Source organism: Lygodium microphyllum, chromosome 28 (assembly GCF_053477565.2).
Source record: "Lygodium microphyllum isolate KBCC chromosome 28, Lygodium_microphyllum_v1.1.10, whole genome shotgun sequence".
Taxonomy (NCBI): Eukaryota; Viridiplantae; Streptophyta; class Polypodiopsida; order Schizaeales; family Lygodiaceae; genus Lygodium; species Lygodium microphyllum.
Window position 1 is genome coordinate 67,767,817 of NC_141162.1, and position 20,719 is coordinate 67,788,535.

Here is a 20,719-nt window from a genome sequence, read left to right on the forward strand (position 1 = left end):
TAGCCCACATTTTCCATTCTTTTGCAACTCCTATTTCAATGACTAAAAAAGTTATGTGTGTTCTGATCTCATAGATCTTCGAACATCCTAAATATAGATAAATTTTCCAAGGTCATCTCAACTATGCAAAAGCATTAGGGGAGTTTTGAGGTCTCAAAAATGCATTTTAGGAGATAGAGAGAGAGTGATCTAGACCAATAGGAGCAGAGCCTCCGTACCAAAAGTTCTATTTTTAAACAATGCAAAAAATAGTTTTACAAAAAGATATATATATAAAATAATATTACGACTTTCTATTATCAATATCTATTCTTAGCCTCTTATATTCGTGATTATGACATTCTTTGCATTAGTCTCGATCACTTTTATTTAATGATGTGTCTGGATTAATGATAATGATATGTTTAATCTAATTTCAAATTAATAAAGAGCTTGGCACTTATTTTTTTCCTCATTTCTTTTATCCCTCTCATGTCTTTTCCTCCTTTGTGGTAGCTTAGTCCTCTCTCTCTCTCTCTCTCTCTCTTCCATGGATACAAAATTTTGGCCTTCAACAAGGCATCCAAGCTCCCAAATCACATCCATATCAGTATTTAACTCATTCCAAAAAGATGGAAGATGGATTCCTACAATCATTAGCAAAGGCAGTTGGATCACCATGCAACAAGCAAAATGTAAGAAAAGGTAAAGATATGAGAGCTTGTTCATCTCTGCTTGGTAGAATATGATATTTCAAGCTTGGAGTAAATAAGAATATCATTAAAAAGGTACTAGTGCAACATGTGTTTATGCATAGAGAGCTATACTAAGTTTGAAACCTGGAACTTCAAATCTTCTAATGCATAAACCAAATTGTAAAGATTTGATTCTTAAAGTCTTTCTTTTCTTGAACTCGGTTTAAGGTTTTCCATTATAACATTTGTTCATTTATCTTGTAGATGTCTATTCCTCTAATCTGAGGAATGGTAACCGTTTGAGTCTATTGTTGATGTTCTACATATGATGCATGGCTTGATTGGAGAAGAGATGTACAAAGATAGAAAGAAGATAGAGCTTGCAAATAATGGAATATTCTTCTATAACCATTCTTATATTGTCCCCATTGCAGCGTAGCCAATGGGGATCAATATCCCCCCTTCCTTTGCCCGATTTTTCAAGCTTTGTGTGGCCTTCACCAAGTCCAGCTACTAGTGAGGGCTATAGATGTAAAATATTTTCTGAGATACAAAGAGCATTAAAACCTAGTATCTCAAGTAGGCTAAGCAAAGTTACTTTATTCATGCTTATTAATATATTTGTTGACTTCTTTTCAAATGTGAGATAAGAATATCAAAGGCCATGCTTTCAGTGAAGAGACTAACATACGATTATGTTATACAATTTGTTGATGAGGGATGGGACATTAGAACAAAATGAAAATTATATGTAAGATAAATCAAGACTCTATAGCATGTAAATATATGATTGCTACTCAAAATTTCATCCTTAGCTTTTATTATAGTAGATGGCATTATGTTAGTGGTAATCTGGTTTCTTTAGACCAAAATCTTGATAATTTTAGCAAAGATCCTATAGTGGATCTTGATATTTGTACAATGAGGACATTATTGCAATCCTAAAGGTTAGATCATCATGTATACTACATCAAGTGAGGGATTTATAGAATGAAGATATTGAACTACCATACCAACTTAATAACAAACTAGTAAGTTTTAATATCATATTATATCTACTTAGGTATATATCTAATTTCACTTCTTGGTTAATAAATATTTGTAACATTCTTCTAAAAAGATATCGACGAGAAGAGAGAAGAATATACAATGCAAGGATATTGAAGTATCAATATAAAATACATGTACAAATTTTGTGACGAATTTTTGTCAACCATCTCCATGACTTATACACAAGGGCTTATAAGTAATGAGGCAAAGCTACTTCTTTTTTTGAGAACTTTTCTTAGGAGAAGGGACATCCTTTCTTGGAGTCATTTTGCATATCTTTAATGCTTTGGTTGCCTTGGGTGTTGAAGGCATAGCTTCACCTACTGTAGTTACATGCACCTCCTCTCCTTCAATGTCCAAGCCCCACTTTTATCCATTCTTGTCAGTTGTATACAATTGACCATTATGTACTTCATGACATTTTCTCTTATATATCAAACATGCTCACTTGTATAGCAATCCCTTGTAAACTATCATACATTTGTAAGAAAAGATTTTTAGTTCATTGTTATTTTTTACAATGGACTATATTATTATCATCAATGGACTATTTTTCAATAAATCTCTATCTTAAAGTTATCTTTCGCATTACCTTTATAAGTTTATCATCATTGAGATAAATAAACTGAACCAATCTTTTGGCATTTACAATTACTCTCCAGCCACAAGAGGTTATCATCCTGATGAAAACACTACAATCAACAATTTGCTTCCTTTTCTTATTTCTTCTTTCTTTTATACTCCCTCCATTTATCAGCTTGCTCTTCTGTGGCCTTTTTTTCTTTCTCATGTAGTCTTGTGTCCTTTTCATGGGTGACATTTTCAACCTTAAGACCTGGATCATCTTTATTCTTTCTATACGAAGGCACATTTAAAATATCGAAAGCCTTCATATCGGAAAGGGAGACTAGCTCAAGGACCTTTGAAAACATGTATCTCAATCTCCTGAGAATTATCATGTCTTTGTCCATAAGTCTAAGCCTATATGCATGAGCTGCATAAATATAAGAATCTTAGAATAACTCAATCAAAAAATCTTTTATAGCCTCCTGAATACAGTTGAGAGCTACCCTAGTCCACCTAAAACTATCAAGACTATGCTTATCACAAATTTCTCTGGCAAACATCTGAAAATATAGTTTTAGAATTACATTATTCAAAGCCTTCATTGTACTTCTAATCTCCTTTAGGTATCTAACATGTTGTGAGAACCTTCTCCTGAGCTTTGATTTCCTTGTAAGTTTGGAAGGCTTGGAGGACTGATGAATCTTTGAAGCAAGACCTCTAGGATCACCTTTCTACTTCCTTGCAATGGCCTTAGTTCTAGCCATTTGAAACATCCAAAAAAACAAATAATACCTAAAAATTAGGACAAATCTTTAAATTTTTTATATAATGTTATCTACAATCACTTAGTAGCAAATAAATACTAATCTTATAGTCTACCTTCAATTTCAATAAAACAATGTAGGCCCAAGACATATGAAACACGAAGTGGCCTTCTAGAGACAAGAAAAACCTACACCCTCTCGCATTTCACATGTCACTTCTTTTTTGGATACATATTTCATCGAAGATAATTAATATCATGAAGTTTTACAAGTCTCACAATAGAACAATGGTCATCTAGCAAATCTCACATCTTATTCTCAATGAGTTCAATCCTTGAAAGAAGATCTATCTGAATGTTCACATCAATAATACTTAAATCTTATCCATCTAATTATTATTAACATAAGTGGAAGCAAAATTATCATTTTTTGTGATCTAGCTCTTTTGATCCATGATTCTATTTGAGGAAACTTGTGTTCCTCGCAACGTATGAAACGCGCGATAAATCTTGTTCATGGGGAGAGCCATGACTAATCACTTTTCATACATCAAGCTCTTTTTGGGATTATTTGGTAAGATTCATTCCACTGATTCAGAGCTAGCTTAGATTTGTTTAAAAACTTACATTTTCGAGGCCTTGGCGCGTATGCTGGGGTGATGAAACCTTCTTTAATTGCCTTGCGCGTTGCAAAATAATTTTGCATTGTGACCAAATTAGTGTTGTGTTGGTGTTATCGAGCATAGAAAGAGCATTGTCTTCAAAAAACTCTTTTGCGATTCAAAAATTGGGTTTAAAAAGGATGTTTGTTGACACGTGTGGCTGATGTAATGCATAGTTAATTTCACACATGCGACGGGTAGATCATTTTTGCCTCGAAACTTGTGCCATGTGTCACTTACGTTTTTGGCATGATAGCACTTTCATGGCTCTGCTTTTTAAAGGTAAAAGATAATTCTTAGCATTTTCTTTTTCATTTTAAGCACAACTCCTCTGAATCAGTGCATAGTACTTCTCAAACAAACATGCGGTGACTATTGGCATATGTATATGACAATTCAGGGTCAAGTTTATGTTAATATTTCTTCAACATATTTTGTTTTTTCTTCCACGAGCTATCTATCTTGCGTGCATCGCAAGCCAAACCAAGCATATTCTAACAAAAAACCACTTATTCTCAGCAACATGGACTGCAAATCTTAGGTATCAAACTTTTTCTTGTCATTTTTTCTCTACAATCTTGAATTTTAAGGCATTGGAGATTATCAAATTTGTAACCTTCCCTATGAAACAATTCACTAATGTATAAATTACGATTTTACCATTTGCAAAGAGTTTTGAAAGTTTGTTGTCGTGTTTCATGAGTCCTTAATGTCAATTAAGAACTAATCGATGAAACGCGAAATTGCATGCCTCCTCTACTGCTCAAGTAGTCAAGTCACTTTTTATAAGGCATTGTATATTGATCAATTTATCGTGTGTGATATCTTAGGGATTTCAACATGCAAGCTGAATGAAATAAGGTGTCATTGTTGAACACTAATCCGTGTTTGTTGGTTTAAGAGGAGAAAGATACATCATGAACTTAGAAATTCTATAAAGGGTTTTACTTAGTTTTTCTATCAATATTAATCTTGTACACATGTTAAACAATGTGCTTTTGATGTTCTAGATGCATTATTTGGACAAATTTTTTGGATGTATAAAACACAATTTCGTCAAGTTTTTAGGATTTAGTGATGTGTGAAACACGATTTTATGAATAGTGAAGCGGTTCCAATCATTGTTTTTGTGTTTTATGAGTCATGAATGTAAAACAAAATTTGATCGATGAGATGAAAAATTTCATGCTTTCTCTATTGCATAAAGGGCGAATTCGCTTTTTACAAGGCACTACTATTGTATTTTGACAAATTTAAAGTGTGTGATATGTTAGAGATTTAGACATGTAAGATGAATGAAGTGAATTATCATTGCTACACATTTTTTTGTGTTTGTTGGTTTTAGAGACGGAAGATAAAATTGTTATGTATTTGTTGGTTTAAGAGGAGGAAGAAAATACACTTTTCTCAGAATTTGTTAGTGAGCATGCCATATATAAATCTAAACTTTGGAGCCAAGAGTGAGTTCTTGACAGAATATCACGTAGTCAAAAATTCAATAAAGGGTTTTGGAGGAAGAGAATCTGGAGGATACCTGTGATGAAAAGCTCTTTGATTTTCTTCATGCAACTAGAAATTCATCTAGATTTGTTTACATCAAATATACGCTCAATGTTCCCTTTGATTAGCAAGAGCTCTTGAAGGATCTTGAAGATAAACTGAAGAATTTTAGGGAGTTTTATGATAAACATGTGGAAGGCCTAGAGATTGAGGGGATTTTCCATTATAGTGATGTAATGGAAGCTACCAATGCTGCTAGAATAACTTTGCAAACAAGGTTTAGCCTTATTGATGACGAGTTCAAGAAGTGAAAAGCATATTGCCCTTTTCATCAGAATCAGCATCAATGTCTTCTTGTACAGAAGGATATTGGATTTCTTGTATACCTTCAATATATGGATAGTTGTTCTTTAGATACAATACAAGAGAAGAAGATAGAGGATATTGCAAATAAAGAAGTTGAAGAGAAGGGGGAAATATTTTAGGAGGATATTGAGAATCAGATAGTGGATGGATTTGATGTTGCTTTGTTTAAAAGTGAGAACATTACAAAAGTAGAAGAAAAGGGTATAGAGTTGAGTGTAGAGATTGAAATAGGCCCTCTTGAATGTGTCTCGACATTTCCTAGTTATCTCATCACAAAAAGAGATATGTATTGCTAAATGATATTCAACGGCTTTTTGATCTTAGAGAATATTACTGCTTGGCAATCCTTGCAACATAGGGTCAAAATGATAATAATTTTATAGGTTATGAAGAGTTATTGCAAGCAACTCTTGATGTTGAGGGGGAGAATTTTCAAGACAACTCTGTAGCCTTACATTCATGTATTAATCAGATCGTGGAATACGAAAAGGGGAGATACCTACAGAGGAAGAGTTCTTACAAATTCAACAGAGACTTGGTATTGATAACATGGGGTATGAAGAGAAACTGAAGTCTCCATTAAATGAGAAACCAAAAAGTTCAATAAATCTTTATGATGATAGTCTTCTTAAAGAAGATGAAAACCCTAAGGTATGAAAGATAATTCTAAGATGTCCATTGTGATTTATATTAGAGTGTGTTATGCATTGTAGACAAATATTATTGGATATTTATATACTGACATCTTATACTATTGTGGTTTATTTTACAGATAGAAATTGAAGATGCAAACAACTTTCTTGGAAGAGCCAACAACTCAAGGCCATTGAAGCTTGGCAAAAGTCAAGGCCAGATAGAAATTGAAGATGTAAACAACTTTCTTGGAAGAGCCAACAGCTCAAGGCCATTGAAGCTTGGCAAAAGTCAATGCCTTGGTCATTATATTGGAAGCTTAAATAATCAAATAGTTGCAATTTATCATAGCAAGTTGTCAAGTGCTCCAAGCTTACCAATAATGGCTTTGAAAGCTATCTCCAAGGTGATCGGATCCCAAGTTTTCAATAGAGATTCAAACAATATAATTTTAGTGGAGAAGAAAGAAGCTGTAAGAGTTTTTGGCTTCATACCTAGATACAGTGGATCTAGGGTAAGATACTTTGGAGTTATTGGCTCTTCTTTGCTCTCCCATGTAGAAGATGCCAAGAACTTGAAGCTTCTTCCAGGCTATAGGAAGCAAGAGTTCCTAAAATGTACAGGTCTCATCGAGTGGGATGAAACAAAATATTCCTTTAGAGGACCTAGTGAATTACTTGAAACTAAAGACTCTTCTGCAACATAGTCAGACTAAAAGATGTTAAGTTTTCCATATCTTTGTCTAGTTTGTAACCATTCTAAATATCTTTGATTTACACAAGAGTTTAAATATCCCTCTTTTCTTCTTTGTGATATAGTGGATATAGTCCTTGCCAAAGATGATGTATTACGTGATGTGGTGTTGTCTTTGTGCCAAATTTGTATGTACCATTGAAAGACCTCTAATAAACTGTTTGCTTTCTATCTTCCACCTCCATGTCTTGTGTGTGTAAAGTGTTTTGTTCTTGCTTGATAATGTCTTTTTTCCATACCTTGGGTTGACTAGATAGATTGAGATCCATCTTTCTTGATAAAATATGAAGCATGGTTGTATAAAATATATTGCATAGTTAACAAATAAAGAAATTCAATTAGAAAACCCTATATGAGTCGCACAATAAAGAGACATACATATGCAAACTTCTTACCATATAGTGAGTGAAGTGTTGATTACCCCAAGCTTCTATCATTGCCTTTTTAAACAGGTTCAATTGGTTTTTAAAGTCTTTGAGATCATCATTATTCCACTCAATTTTATCACAACAAAAGAATACTTTGTCTAGTGTTTCCCAAACATTGGCTTTTCTATTCCGAGTTTTTCCATTATCATCATGATCCTTAACTACATTATGTAGCACTTCCATTGATTGTATTTAATAGTTGAGCCACTATTCTTAGAGTTTAGCTTACCAAGTCTCCCATGAAAGTCTAGGAACCTTCTAGTCTTCACTCCGCCAATAGATGGCTTTTTGGGGACACAATTGCCATCCTTAGACTTTTGAAGATTTGGTTCAATAACAACATTACCACCATGCAAACCAATTGTAGATAAGACTTTTTCAATCTTTGTTATAGCATCTGTTCTAACTTATAATGGCTTCAACTTCCATACAAATCATATATAAAGATGAACAAGCTTTTCAATTATCCTACAAAGCGCATGAAGTGTACAGATATGGGCATTCACTAAAGGAATATCTAGGACTAGCTTAAATTGTGGAACCTTGTTGTGCCTCAAGGGAGCTCTATTCCAATTTCTTGGGTTCAACTCTATAGCTAGGGATATAAAATATAGGCAAGGAGATCTAGAGTTTGCTCCCTTTGATACATTGTACATACATTTAAGTGTTTTTAAGTCACCAGCTATGTGCCACTCAATCATATTGTTTCCAAATTCTTCAACAAATAGCGCTTCTCCTGCTTGTTGTCTCTTAATAACATCATATATCGGTGTTCGATGAAAAACCCAATATAATACATCAAAATCCTCTGTATCTACTTTGAATGCTCTTATGTGTTAACCTTCTCAAATTTCTTTAGACCTAAAGTATATTTTAGTAGCTATTTGCTACCTTAGTGGTAGCATGTTTCGAAGTAGTCATACTTGCTCCTTTGACTCTTGACTCTTCCTTAGCTTCCTAGTAGTTGTTTTCCTCTTCTGTCCAACTTGCACCTTTAGAATCTAACTTCTCAGCTTGGGTTGTCTCATGACATGGTGTTGCCTCTTAAAATCTGCACAAACACTTTTCTTTCATGCTTCAATTGATGCTTCCTTTTTAGCACACCTTTGATCTAATGCAATCATCAGTGTACACCTGTCAAGTTGGATCATTTCGTTGAGATTAGCCCTAGCTCCATGATTCTTTGCAATAGTTTGATAGTTCTTTCATCTCTTCCTCCTCTATCATCTTCTTCTTCATCCTATGGATGGCATGCTTGCAAGTGCATGCGATCTGTTTTGATGTCTTATATCCTAGGTCAAAATATTCCCCCAAAGAAAGAGAAGCTCCCATACTTATAGACCTACTATCCCCTAGTCTTCCCATCTCATCCTCTTTGAGGCTCCTCAAGCATCCAACATCTTCACCACTTTTCTTCCTCTTCATGTGCACCTTGATACTTGCCTTCTAAGGGCTTATGGATAGGATCTCATTTAAGTAATTGTTCACACATCTTAAGGACACAAGTATAAACAAGTTATCCCATACACTCATATGCATACACAAAAGTATTTACATTCTTACACATATGCGTACACCTTCAAACACTCAATCTTGTATGCATCCACATCCCCAAACACATAACACTAATGGGATACTCATATATTAATAAAATATTCCTAGGTTCATTAAACCACCATAATATTCAACATAAACCAACCAAGCATTCAGTATATACTAGGTCTCTAAATACTCAAGTAACCATATTCACGTATTGATAACATAGGAGACAAAAGACACAAATAATAAGCCTCCACAGAGTATATAAGTATGAATATATAAGGATAAAATATCACATCTCTTAATTCACCTCCTAAAATCAATAAAAAACTACACTCACCCCTTGTGCTCTCATGAATCACTAAGAGAATCCTAATCCCTTCCCCTAATACCCTACTAGATGGGCTCATTCACGACCTTGGTGCTTCCTAACTAAACATGCTATTGTGATGAGCTTGATGCTTTGAACACAATCTTTGAAGATGATGCATGTTAATGGATTGTGTTGTGCAATCGAAGATATATGATGCACATAGGGAAACATGAATGCATTGAAAAGTCAATGCCTAGCATATACCACTGTGCAGTGCTCCATGTTATTATGAAAACTAAGGGATTCATTGATTAAAATTAAATTCCTTTAGGCTCATCTCACCTCTCAAAGAAAATACAAGGCTCCACTCCACCCCCCACTAACTAGCTCTTTGAATGAAATCAATGAATATTAAAAATTCTAGCTTATATAGGTGACGCATTCCTTATGACCCTCAACTCATCCATCCACCTTACTCTTGGCCTAGGGCTCCAAACAAGTGGAAGAGCATCTCGAAAGTGAGTGCAAGGAACTATACATGCACAATTAAGGTGTACTCTCGAGTGCACATGCAACTATAGTTTCATATAGTTGCAACAAGCCTCATGCTATGCTCATGCTCATTGATGGTGTAATATGTGCATCTTCTTCTTCCTCAACATGGTTGTAGTAGTTGAAACTCGAGGGAGACAATGCCCACACACACTACATAGGAACAATGTTTCAATGTTGTGCTCGTGCATCGAGATCATGCGAAGTGCAAGCTTAAGGCATCAAAAGTTTATTTGATCTTTGCTTGATGTGCATATTCATTGACTTGGCTCCTTTCTCAAACTTGCTAAGCAACATCGTCTTGGCCTCCAAGGTTAAGTGCATTGTTGAAAATGTAAACCAACATAGGTATAAAATTCTAGCCTATCAAAAAGTTAAGTTTAATTAGATTACCAAAACTCGAAGATACAAACCTCTCATACAACCAAAACCCTAAATAATACCTTCTTGATGTAGAACTAGGGTTTTTTTTTTTTTTTGGAAAAGCGTAACACCATGATATTGAAAGATCAATAGGAATTATAGTTAGTGAAAATTTCTTATCCATCTTGATACCTTATTTTAAAGACAAATATAGCATGAACTCAAGTCCATATCTCCCTTGCTTATTAATTTTTTGTATGTATACAAATTTCTAAAGATATTTCCACTTTCTAATGTTTGTAAGGTAGATTATCCTCATCATGACTCTCCATCTTGCAAATGCCCATTTGTCCTATCTGAGCGTTAATAAAAACTCAATGGCAATGCATAAAAGGCCAATATTTTGAGCCTTCAAGAACATAAACTATACACAAACTTGTTGGAGAAGAAGCTCAAGCAATATTAATCTCTGTTGATTTGCTTGGTTCAAGATACTCTTGATCTAAATTTGGTTTAAAATGATCCAAACTTCATGGTCAAAGTATCATGTGATGAATTGATTATTTCTTATTGATTTATGGGTATAAACCCAATCGCATTGCTATTAGAACTAAGTTTAGGATTCTTGAGCTGTGGTACTATAGTAAATCCGATGTATTTAGTTCAAAAGTCATGCTATTCGATTATAACTTCACTATCATTCTAACACTAATGTCACAAGCCAAAGAATAGAGAACATCCTTAAATATGACAAATGGAGTGCAATTTTACAGCTCATACTCTAACGTGCCTACCTAACAAATCTTGATATCATGTATAGTCCATCAAGATGTAATCAAGATAATTGCCATTTGAAGATCCTTAGAATAATAAACATTAGTAACCTCAAATTATTTGAGTCTGCCTCGTAGGGAAAGCTCCACCTCATCCCCACACGGATCGTAACTTGAAAATGAGGATTTAACTTAAATACATAGTCTTCTATTAGCCATCTAGCATTAGATTCTAAGCTTATTGCATTGCAATCATTCCCCAAGCTGAAGCAAACTATTGTTGTACTTAGTTCAAACAGAATGAGAAGCAAGGGGAGTGATTACCTTGCTATAGGAAAGATCCATTAGGAATCTAATAACCCACTTCCCTCTAGGAGAATTTTTAGTTTTCTAATTATCCTAACATGATTTAGTTTCATATATAAAAAGTAGCTTGGTTAATTAATCCATTAAACCATTTTCTTTCACAGACTCCACTTGAAGGGCAAAGAGTCTACCCTCAACTACTAGCATCGAGGCCTTCTGGGAGATCCACCTTGGTTTGTAGGGGTAACCTAGTCCTAGCATGTTCAAGGAATTACAACCATAGCTCCCTACCTCCTTGGTGCCTCCTAGCATACAACGGGTCCCTATGTAGACACCTCTCAAGTCCAGTGCTAGTCCTAGGAATCCATAACCTTGGGGGAGGTCTAGTATACACATGCACTAAACATATTTTGGATATATTATCTCTTAGCATTCACAAGCAATACAAATAATTATTTTAATGCAATAAGAAATATAAAAAATATATACTTGTGCATGAGTACCATCTAAGCCTTGAGCTTACAAGCATAGGGTTTGTTGGTTGAAGTCATGATTTTAGGTCTCTTCTTATCTCACTTTAGGAAAAAATGATGCTCTATTTGAGCATTGAGGGTTTATTTCAAAGAGGTTAGCTACATTAATTTTATCTTTAACTTTAGAAAGACCTTGTTAAACAATAGTTCTAGTAAATTGGGCTAATACCTTTTGTAATTCTTCTATTAAATAGTTATGTTAAAATTTTAACTTTCTTGGAATGGATACCTTAAACTAGTCATTTATCACTAGCAAAAAAAACATCCAATTTTTTAAGAATTCATAAGAGAAGAATAGATGACATCATAAGAGGGTAATTCTTATTTTAATTTCCTCCTAAGAATCTATAACATCTTATTTGTCTACTTTACATCTCAAGTACCCACAAGGATCTCAGAATGCCTAATAGTTGTGATTTAGATTATTGATATTATTTATCTAGTTTCCTATTTTTATTTCATCAAAATTACTTTGAAATTTGAAGAAACAACCTAGACTTGGGAATAGGGATGTCACTAGCATATGCTGCATCTTATCCATCTCTAATGTTTCTGTACTTTGAAGCCATCTCTTTGGCATGTTCCTTGCCTTACTTCTTCCTTCAATCTTTTCACACTTGAGTTTCTCAAATTGAGGCTCCTCATGTTAGAAGAATAAGCTCAAAGGAAGTATAGGTCATGTTTGAGTAGAGAGAAGTTTGGCTTACAAGAGTAGGCCTAGTAGTAAGGTGAGAGGGGATATGATGGATTTTTGGGAGGGGTTTTGATGTTATCTTTGGATAAAGAATAAGGGAGGTGACAAGGGTGAGGTGATGATGATAGGGGATGAAGAAGAAGTGGCATGGGAAGTCGGGTTTCCTTTAGAGTGGGTGGGTGAGACTAAGAGAGAGGCAAGGTAATCTATAAGGAGCATGTCAAGGCAAAGTGGTTGATATCAATTCTCTAGTCAAGATCCCCTCTTCATCAATTTATTACTATTTGTTTCTCACTCTCCCTCTCTAATTCCCTCCTCTCTCTATCTCTCACTTCGAGCTCACTCCCCCTTCCTATTTCTCTATTTTGATATGTGAATAAATAAATGTAGTTAAAACTCTCTCTTCCTCTCTATCTTCTCACTACATCTACCTTCTCACTCATTCCTTCCATAGCCATTCCACATCCATCACCTTTTGCGATACAATGGAGAAGGATCATACAATCGATGTAAGGTATGCATAAGTTGATCCCTCCATCCAAAATCTAGGGAATGCACAGCTAATGTAAGCATAGCTTGGAATACAAGGAAATGCCCTAAGCTTTATCATTTTGATACAAGCTCATCAAACATTAATGAAAAAATAAATAATAAGGAATCTCTTCTTAATTTAATTCTTATCTAACCTTAATGATTTGTAAGCAATATTTTTTCTTCAATTTGATACCATGTATAACGTGCCTACCTAGCAAATCCCAGTAGCATGTACCTTTAGTAGTCCATTAACAAGTAATCAAGGTGATTGCCATCTAGAAATCCTTAGAATAACTGAATATTTGTAACCTTAAACTACTTGAGTCTACCTCGTAGGGGAAACTCCACCTCAACCCCACAAGGGTTGACGTGAAAGGAATCTAATCCAAATAATGTAGTTTCCTATCAACTGTATAGTGTCATGTTCTAAGGTGGATGAATTGCTATCATCCCTGAAGTTGAAGAAAACCATTACTGCACTTACTTCAGAGAGAGTGAGAAATGAGGGGTTGTGATGCACATCGATCCCTCTACCCATAAGTTATAGTCTCAACTCTAGCCCCCTATAATAGCACAGTTGGGTCTAGGGTGATGCACTAGGACAACATTCAAAGTTCAGTATTTCCTAACTTTGACTAATCTAACATTCCAATTTTATGGAGGCCTTAGCAAATCGAGACTACCCTACCATAGGAAAGATCCATCACAGATCTAACCACCCACTTTCCTCTAAGAGTATTCTTAATTTTATAATTATCCTAATATGGTTTAGTTCAACATATAAAAATAGCTTGACTAATTAATCTACTAAACAATATTCTTTCATGTAAATTAGGCACATGTAAGAACACAAAAGAAAAGAATCATTTTGGAAAACTACAAATATTTATTTTGGTATCTTGAGTTTTATTCCAATAAGTGTTCCAATCCATATCTGATCTCCACTTAAAGACCAAAATAAACCTTAGAAGTTCAACCTCAGCTAGTATTAGGGCCTTCCGAAAGATCCACTCAAGCATGTAGGAAGTAACTTAGTCCTAGCATGCCCGAGGAATTATGGCTGGAGCCCCCTTGGCTCCTTGGTGCCTTCTAGCACACAACAGGTCCCTATGAAGGGGCCTCTCATGTTTGATGTTGGTCTTAGCAATCCAGAGTACAAACTTAGTAAAGAGCTAGTGTATTTAACCCTGGGGGAGACCTAATGTACATATCCAATTAATTAACATATTTTGAATATATTATTTCTTAGCATCCATAAATAATACAAACAATTTTTTTAATGCACAAACAATATGACCAAAATATACTTTTGCAATGGTACCATCTAAGCCCTAAGCTTACAAGCATATGTGACGTTGCTTTAAGCCATCATTTTGGGTCACTCATTATCTTGCTTTAGGAAATAATGATGCTTTATTTGAGCATCGAGGGTTTATTCAAAAGATGTTAGCTATATTATTTTCATGTTTTAACTTTAGTAAGATAACTTGTTATACAATCCTTCTAGAAATTTGGGCTAATATATTTTCTACTTCTTCTATGAAATAGCTAGGTTAAAGTTTTAACTTTCTTGCTGGAACAAATCCCTTAAAGCGATCATTTATCACTAGCCAGAAAAATCCCAATAATTTTAAGAATTCGTAAGCAAGGACTGGATGCCATTACAAGAGGGCCATTCCTATTTGAATTTCCTCCTAAGCAACTATAACTTCTTGTATGTAGCTCCCTCACCCACGGTTTGGGCGTCGTGTTGATGCGCGTTGATAGCTCCACCCACCCTCCGTGACATGGTCCCTTGCTGAGCCCGTGCAAGCTTGTAAATGCTTTCTATCTATGAATATGACTTGAAGCCCCCAAGATGGGCCCTTTGGTAAACCTCGCGTCGTGTTCCATTCCGTGTCACGTTCCGTGACGTGTTGAGGTGCCCCGTGACGCGTTCCGGGGTCAAAATGCAAAAGTTCCAGAAAGGGTCTAGTGCCGCCCCGGGGCCTAGAAGGGGCCCCGAAAGGGTCCCGGAAGGGTCTCTGAGGGTTGGTCCATCACACTTGCATAGTAGTTGTGATCTAGCTTATCGACATTATTTATCCAATTTTCTACTTTTATTTTATCAAGATTGCTTTGAAATACAATGAAACAACCTAGACTTGGGTTTGCATGATACAGACGTTTTTTGCATGTGCTACCTCATGTCCAACTCTAGTGTTTCTCTACTTTGGGGCCATCTTAGTGGTACATTCCTTGCCTTCCTTCTTCTTTTATTCTTTATCAGACATGAGTTTCTCGAATTGAGGTTCATTGAGTTAGAAAAATAATCTCAAAGATGTTATCATATTTCAATAGTGATGTGTATGGACACACTTAGGACCATTGGGATTTTTTTCCCCTCTTTAGGAGGTTTTTCCCCCTTTTCCTTGTATATATGTCTATTTACTTTAGGGAATACATAGTGTTGTAAATATTCCTCTCCCACACATCTCAATATTGAGTTGTGCTCTCTCAAGCTTCATTATCTTTTAGATATATACTTGCATTCTTGCAATTCTAAATTCAATAATTGGTATACGAGTGGGCTTCTATCTCTTGGGAAAAGTCATCAACACCTTTCTTAGATTGTTGGCATGAGATTTGACGAACAATCTTAGGTTGACATATATTGTGGGATGTCCCTTTAGGATTAGGTGCCATTATATTTTTTATTATGGTCTTTTTTGGCCTTTGTTTGCACTACTTCTAACACTTCATATTCTATTTTGTCCTTTTTGGTAAAATGTTTAAGATCCCTTAGAGTTTCCTTCATATTGGCTGCATAGCATATATTGGTTTTGTGCATATTTTCCTTTATATAAGCAACTTTTGCATCAAGTACAATCAATGGCCATGGTTGGGAACAATGATATATTTCATATGTTGGGTGTTGAGAAAAAGTTAGATGGAACCAACTATCCATTATTGTGGGCCTATGTGATGCATCATGTAGTGGTTGCAAAGCGGCTTTGGAGCATTATACATGGAATTGAAAGGCATCTTGTTGTTGCTACTTCAGAAACTATAAGTGCAAGAGAAACATTAGAAATAGATGTCATTGAGGATGTTGCAAGTTTTTCTCTAGTTTATATTAGAGCACCACCACCACCTACTCCTAAGTAGATTTGTTGGGATGGAAAAGATATAGAGGCTCATGCTTTGATTGTGTTGTCTATGAAACATACCATCATCCCACATATTTGCTCATGTACAGCTAAGGATGCTAGGAATACACTTGCACGTTTATATGAAGGAAGAAATGAGGTTTGTGTTGCTTACCTATGTAAGTAGTTAGAGAGTAAACATATGGATGAAGGTGACTCCATAGGCAATTTTTTGACAAAGGTCGAAGATCTTAAGGAACAATTGATTGCTACATATGAGATCTTTCCAGACAATTCACTTATGTAGACTATTCTCAATGGTTTTTTTAATTCTTATCAAAGTTTTGCACGTACTCTTCGTTTGATGATGAAAGGAAATCTAAATGCATTGTCATTTCATGATTCGGTTTTGGTTTTATTGCAATAAGAATCATCTAGGAAAAGTAGGTCAATTATGCATGATGCAAATCAAGCTTTTGTGTCTAGTCAGTAAGGTAAAGGAAAAGCTTCCTTTTTTGCTAGTAAGCAAAAATCCACAAATGTTGTTCAACAAAGAAAGGCGATAAGGATGAGAAGAAAAATGAGAGTCAGATGTTTTTGTAAGTATTATAAGGCAAAAGATCATGTCATTAAGAATTATCCTAAATTGGTTGCAAAAGAGGTTAAGAAAAATGAGGCTAGTATTGCTATTGCAAATGCCTATCCTTCTAAGCCAAAATCACTAAATGTTGTGTAGGATATAGAGTAGGCATTTAGTGCACAATTAGTTATGACCCTTCTTTGCATGGTCCTTGCATGTCTCTTGTGAATTCTGACGTATGGTACTTTGACAATGGTGCCATGAAGCATATTATTTCTTTACATATTTGTTCCAATAACTCATTTTATCATGTTAAAGGAGTTGAAAATTTTACGTTGACTACTATAATTTGCAATACTTTCATACTTATGGATACTTTTATGTACTGGAGATATAAAAACAATTGTTGTCAATTTTTGCACTTGCCAAGTTTGGCTTGATCATGAAGTTTATTCATGATAGATGTGCAATTCATGATCTCTCTTATGGTGATATAATTATTGCATTTGATCCACTATGTCATGGGCTTTACAAGCTCAATCATTATGGTAAATGTGTAGAGGATGTGGCCAGTGGAGTTGGCAAATTCACAAGCTATTTTAGATGCAAAACTTTAGCATGCATGTTTTGGTTATTTGAAATTTGCTAGTTTGTTGCACCTTAGAAATTTGATATGTTGTCTTTAGAGGTCAAATTTTGGTATGCATGTTTTGGTCATCTGAATTTTACCAATTTGTTGCATATGTAGAAATCTGATATGGTGTCTTGATTGCTCTTGAGACACCTAGAAAACACATTTGGAAAGGATGTATATTAGGAAAAATGCTATATTCTTCATTTCCAAAAGATGATTCAATGAGATCTATTCACAAACTATAGCTTGTACATAGCGATGTTTGGGGTCTAATGCAAACATCTTTTGGCAACTACTTGGACTTTATGACTTTCATTTACGACTATTCTAGGCATGCATGGATGTATGGTTTGAAAGCTAAGTCTAAAGATTTTTATACTTCAAACAATTTGTTAGCATGGCTAAAAATTCATCCAGATATAAAGTGGACACTCTCCATTCAGATTGAGAGGAGGAGTAATATCTAAGGATTTTAATGCATACCTATTTGAATGTGGGATAAAACACCAATATATACAATGTTGTATATACCATAGAAAAATGGTATAGTTGAGAGAAAAGATAGATCACTCATGGGCATGGCATGATGTATGATTAAGAGTCAAGCTTTGACACATAGTTTTTGACTTGAAGCAGTTTTATGTGTAGCCTATGTACTTAACAAATGTCCCACTAAGGTTTTGCAATCTATCAGTGCGTATGAGGCATGACATGGCAAAAAGTCATATGTGGCTCACTTGCATATTTTTGGTTGTGAGTGTCCAAGGGATTCAAGCATGAGAGGGGAAATGACTTTGATAAGGTATTCTAACTAGTATAGTCAATATGACCACCCTTCAAATGGTATATGCATTGGTTATAAGGGAGACATGGAGCTTTTTCATGTGGATGTAAGAATAGATTTGTTTGATGAGATATTCTTAGTAATGCTAGTCAAGCTGACCACCCTTCACATGGTACTTGCATTGGTTGACAAGGAAGACATGGAGCTTTTTTAGATGGATGTAAAGATAACTTTCTTGAATGGAGATTTGTGTGAGGATATTTATGTGCAATAGCCTGAAAGGTTTGTTGTGAATGTGTAGCAGCTTAAAGACATGCAATCAAAACAAATTGTGGATGGCTTGCCTAAGTTTAGAGTTAATGGGATGCATAAAGTATGTGAAGCATACCAATTTGAAAAGCAAACAAGGCATGTGTTTCCACACGAAAAGCATGTATGTAAGAAGCCACTTGAATTGATGCATTCTAATATGTGGGATCTTACAAAGATTGTAACTTTGAGTGGTTGTAAGTATTATATTTTCTTGTAAAGTATTGGTTTACTTTATGCATGAGAAACACGAGATATTCACTTACTTTAAAAGCTTTAAATATTTGGTTGAGAAGGAGACAGAGTTGCATATTAAATGCCTAAGGTCGAATGGAGGGGGAGAATATCTCTCCAATAAGTTTTTTTATTTTTTATAGACAAATGGTATACATAGACAATATATATGTAGATATACTTTGCAACAAAATGGAGTTGCTGGCGAAAAAACATGCATATTGTTGAGAAGGAGATAGAGTTGCATATTAAATGCCTAAGGTCGAATGGAGGGGGAGAATATCTCTCCAATGAGTTTTTTTATTTTTTATAGAAAAATGGTATATAGAGGCAATATATATGTAGATATACTTTGCAGCAAAATAGAGTTGCTGGCGGAAAAACATGCATATTGTAGAGATGGCTCATGCATTGATGTCAGCAAGAAACTTGTCTCATTACTATTGAGTTGAAGTAGTTGCTATTATTGTATACATTATGAATAGGACACCCACGGCTGTTGTACATGGTATGACACCCAAATAGAAGTTTATAAGTAGAAAGCCAAATCGAACCCATTTGAAAGTATTTGGATGTGTTGCTTATGTGCATATTCCTAATGAGTTGCACAGTAAATTCGATTCCAAAGTAGAAAAATACATATTTGTGGGATATCCTCTCAAGCAAAAGGGATATATATATTATAACCCTGTTACACATGAGCTGAGAGTTAGCAGGGATGTTGTTTTAACTGAAATGAGTAGCCAGTATAGTAATGTGTAGAATGCAATTGGCACTAATGAGCATGAGAATGTGGTAGTGGAAAAAATAGGTTAATAATCACAGCCATTGAGTGGACCACAAGAGTCTCCTAGTTATGGTTTGGTTAATAAAGCTTGGAGTGGTAGATTGAGGTCACAAGTTACTCCACCAAGTACATCACAGATGTCAAGAAAATGTAAAGAGAAAGTTGGGGACTCACCTATTATGACAAATGTATCATCAGGTTTTGATGTTGATTCAGATAGCTTTAAATAGAGCTTGGATGAGGAGTTTGGGATTCTGTCTATTAAAACACGAGGTGTACGGAAGGCATAAGAGGATGATAAAGTAGCTAGTAGTGATCTAGGTCCACCTAGGTCAAGTAGAGTTAGAAAACCAATGCAGCAATTGACATATGATGACTATGTAGCTCATCACTATGCATACATAGCTAAGGTTGTATAGGATATAAAATCCACTTATTTTGAGGATGCAGTGGGTAATGAGTATTGGGATCATGCTATGGATGAAGAAATGGCTCCACTTAATGATAATGTCACATGGGAGTTGGTATCTTTACTTGAAAGTAAGAAAGCTATTGGATGCAAATGGATTTATAAGATTAAGCATAAATCAGATGGATCTATTGAGCATTATAAGACACAATTGGTTGCTAAAGGGTATGCATAGACTCATGGTATTGATTATGAGAAAAAAAAATCTCTAGTGGCTAAAATGGCCACTATAAGGGCTATCATAGCAATGGCTGCATCAAAAGGTTGGATCATACATCAAATGGATGTTAAGAATGGCTTCTTGTAGGGGGAGTTATAAGAGGAAGTTTATGTGGAGTAGCCACTTGGTTATGTAGGTAAGAGTCATCCAAATTATGTATGAAAGCTTCATAAGACCTTGTATAGGTTGCAGAAAGCACCTAGGGCATGGCATGACAAGATTGCAAAATACCTTGTCAACATTGGATTGCATAGAGCACAGGTTGATCACTCACTTTATATATATGAGAGTAATGTAGGTATTGTAGTCATTACTATATATGTGGATGATTTGATCATTGTGGGAGATAGTGAGATAGAGATTGACAATGTGAAGGGTCTTCTCAAGTTTAAATTTGAGATAAGAGATTTGGGAGAGATGCACTATTTTCTCAGCATAGAGATAATCAGAACTCCATAGGGTATATGGTTATCACAGGGACAATATACATTGGATATGTTGAAGAAGTATGATATGATTGATTGCAAGCATAATTCTATACCTTTGGATGTTAATACTAAGCTTAGTGTAC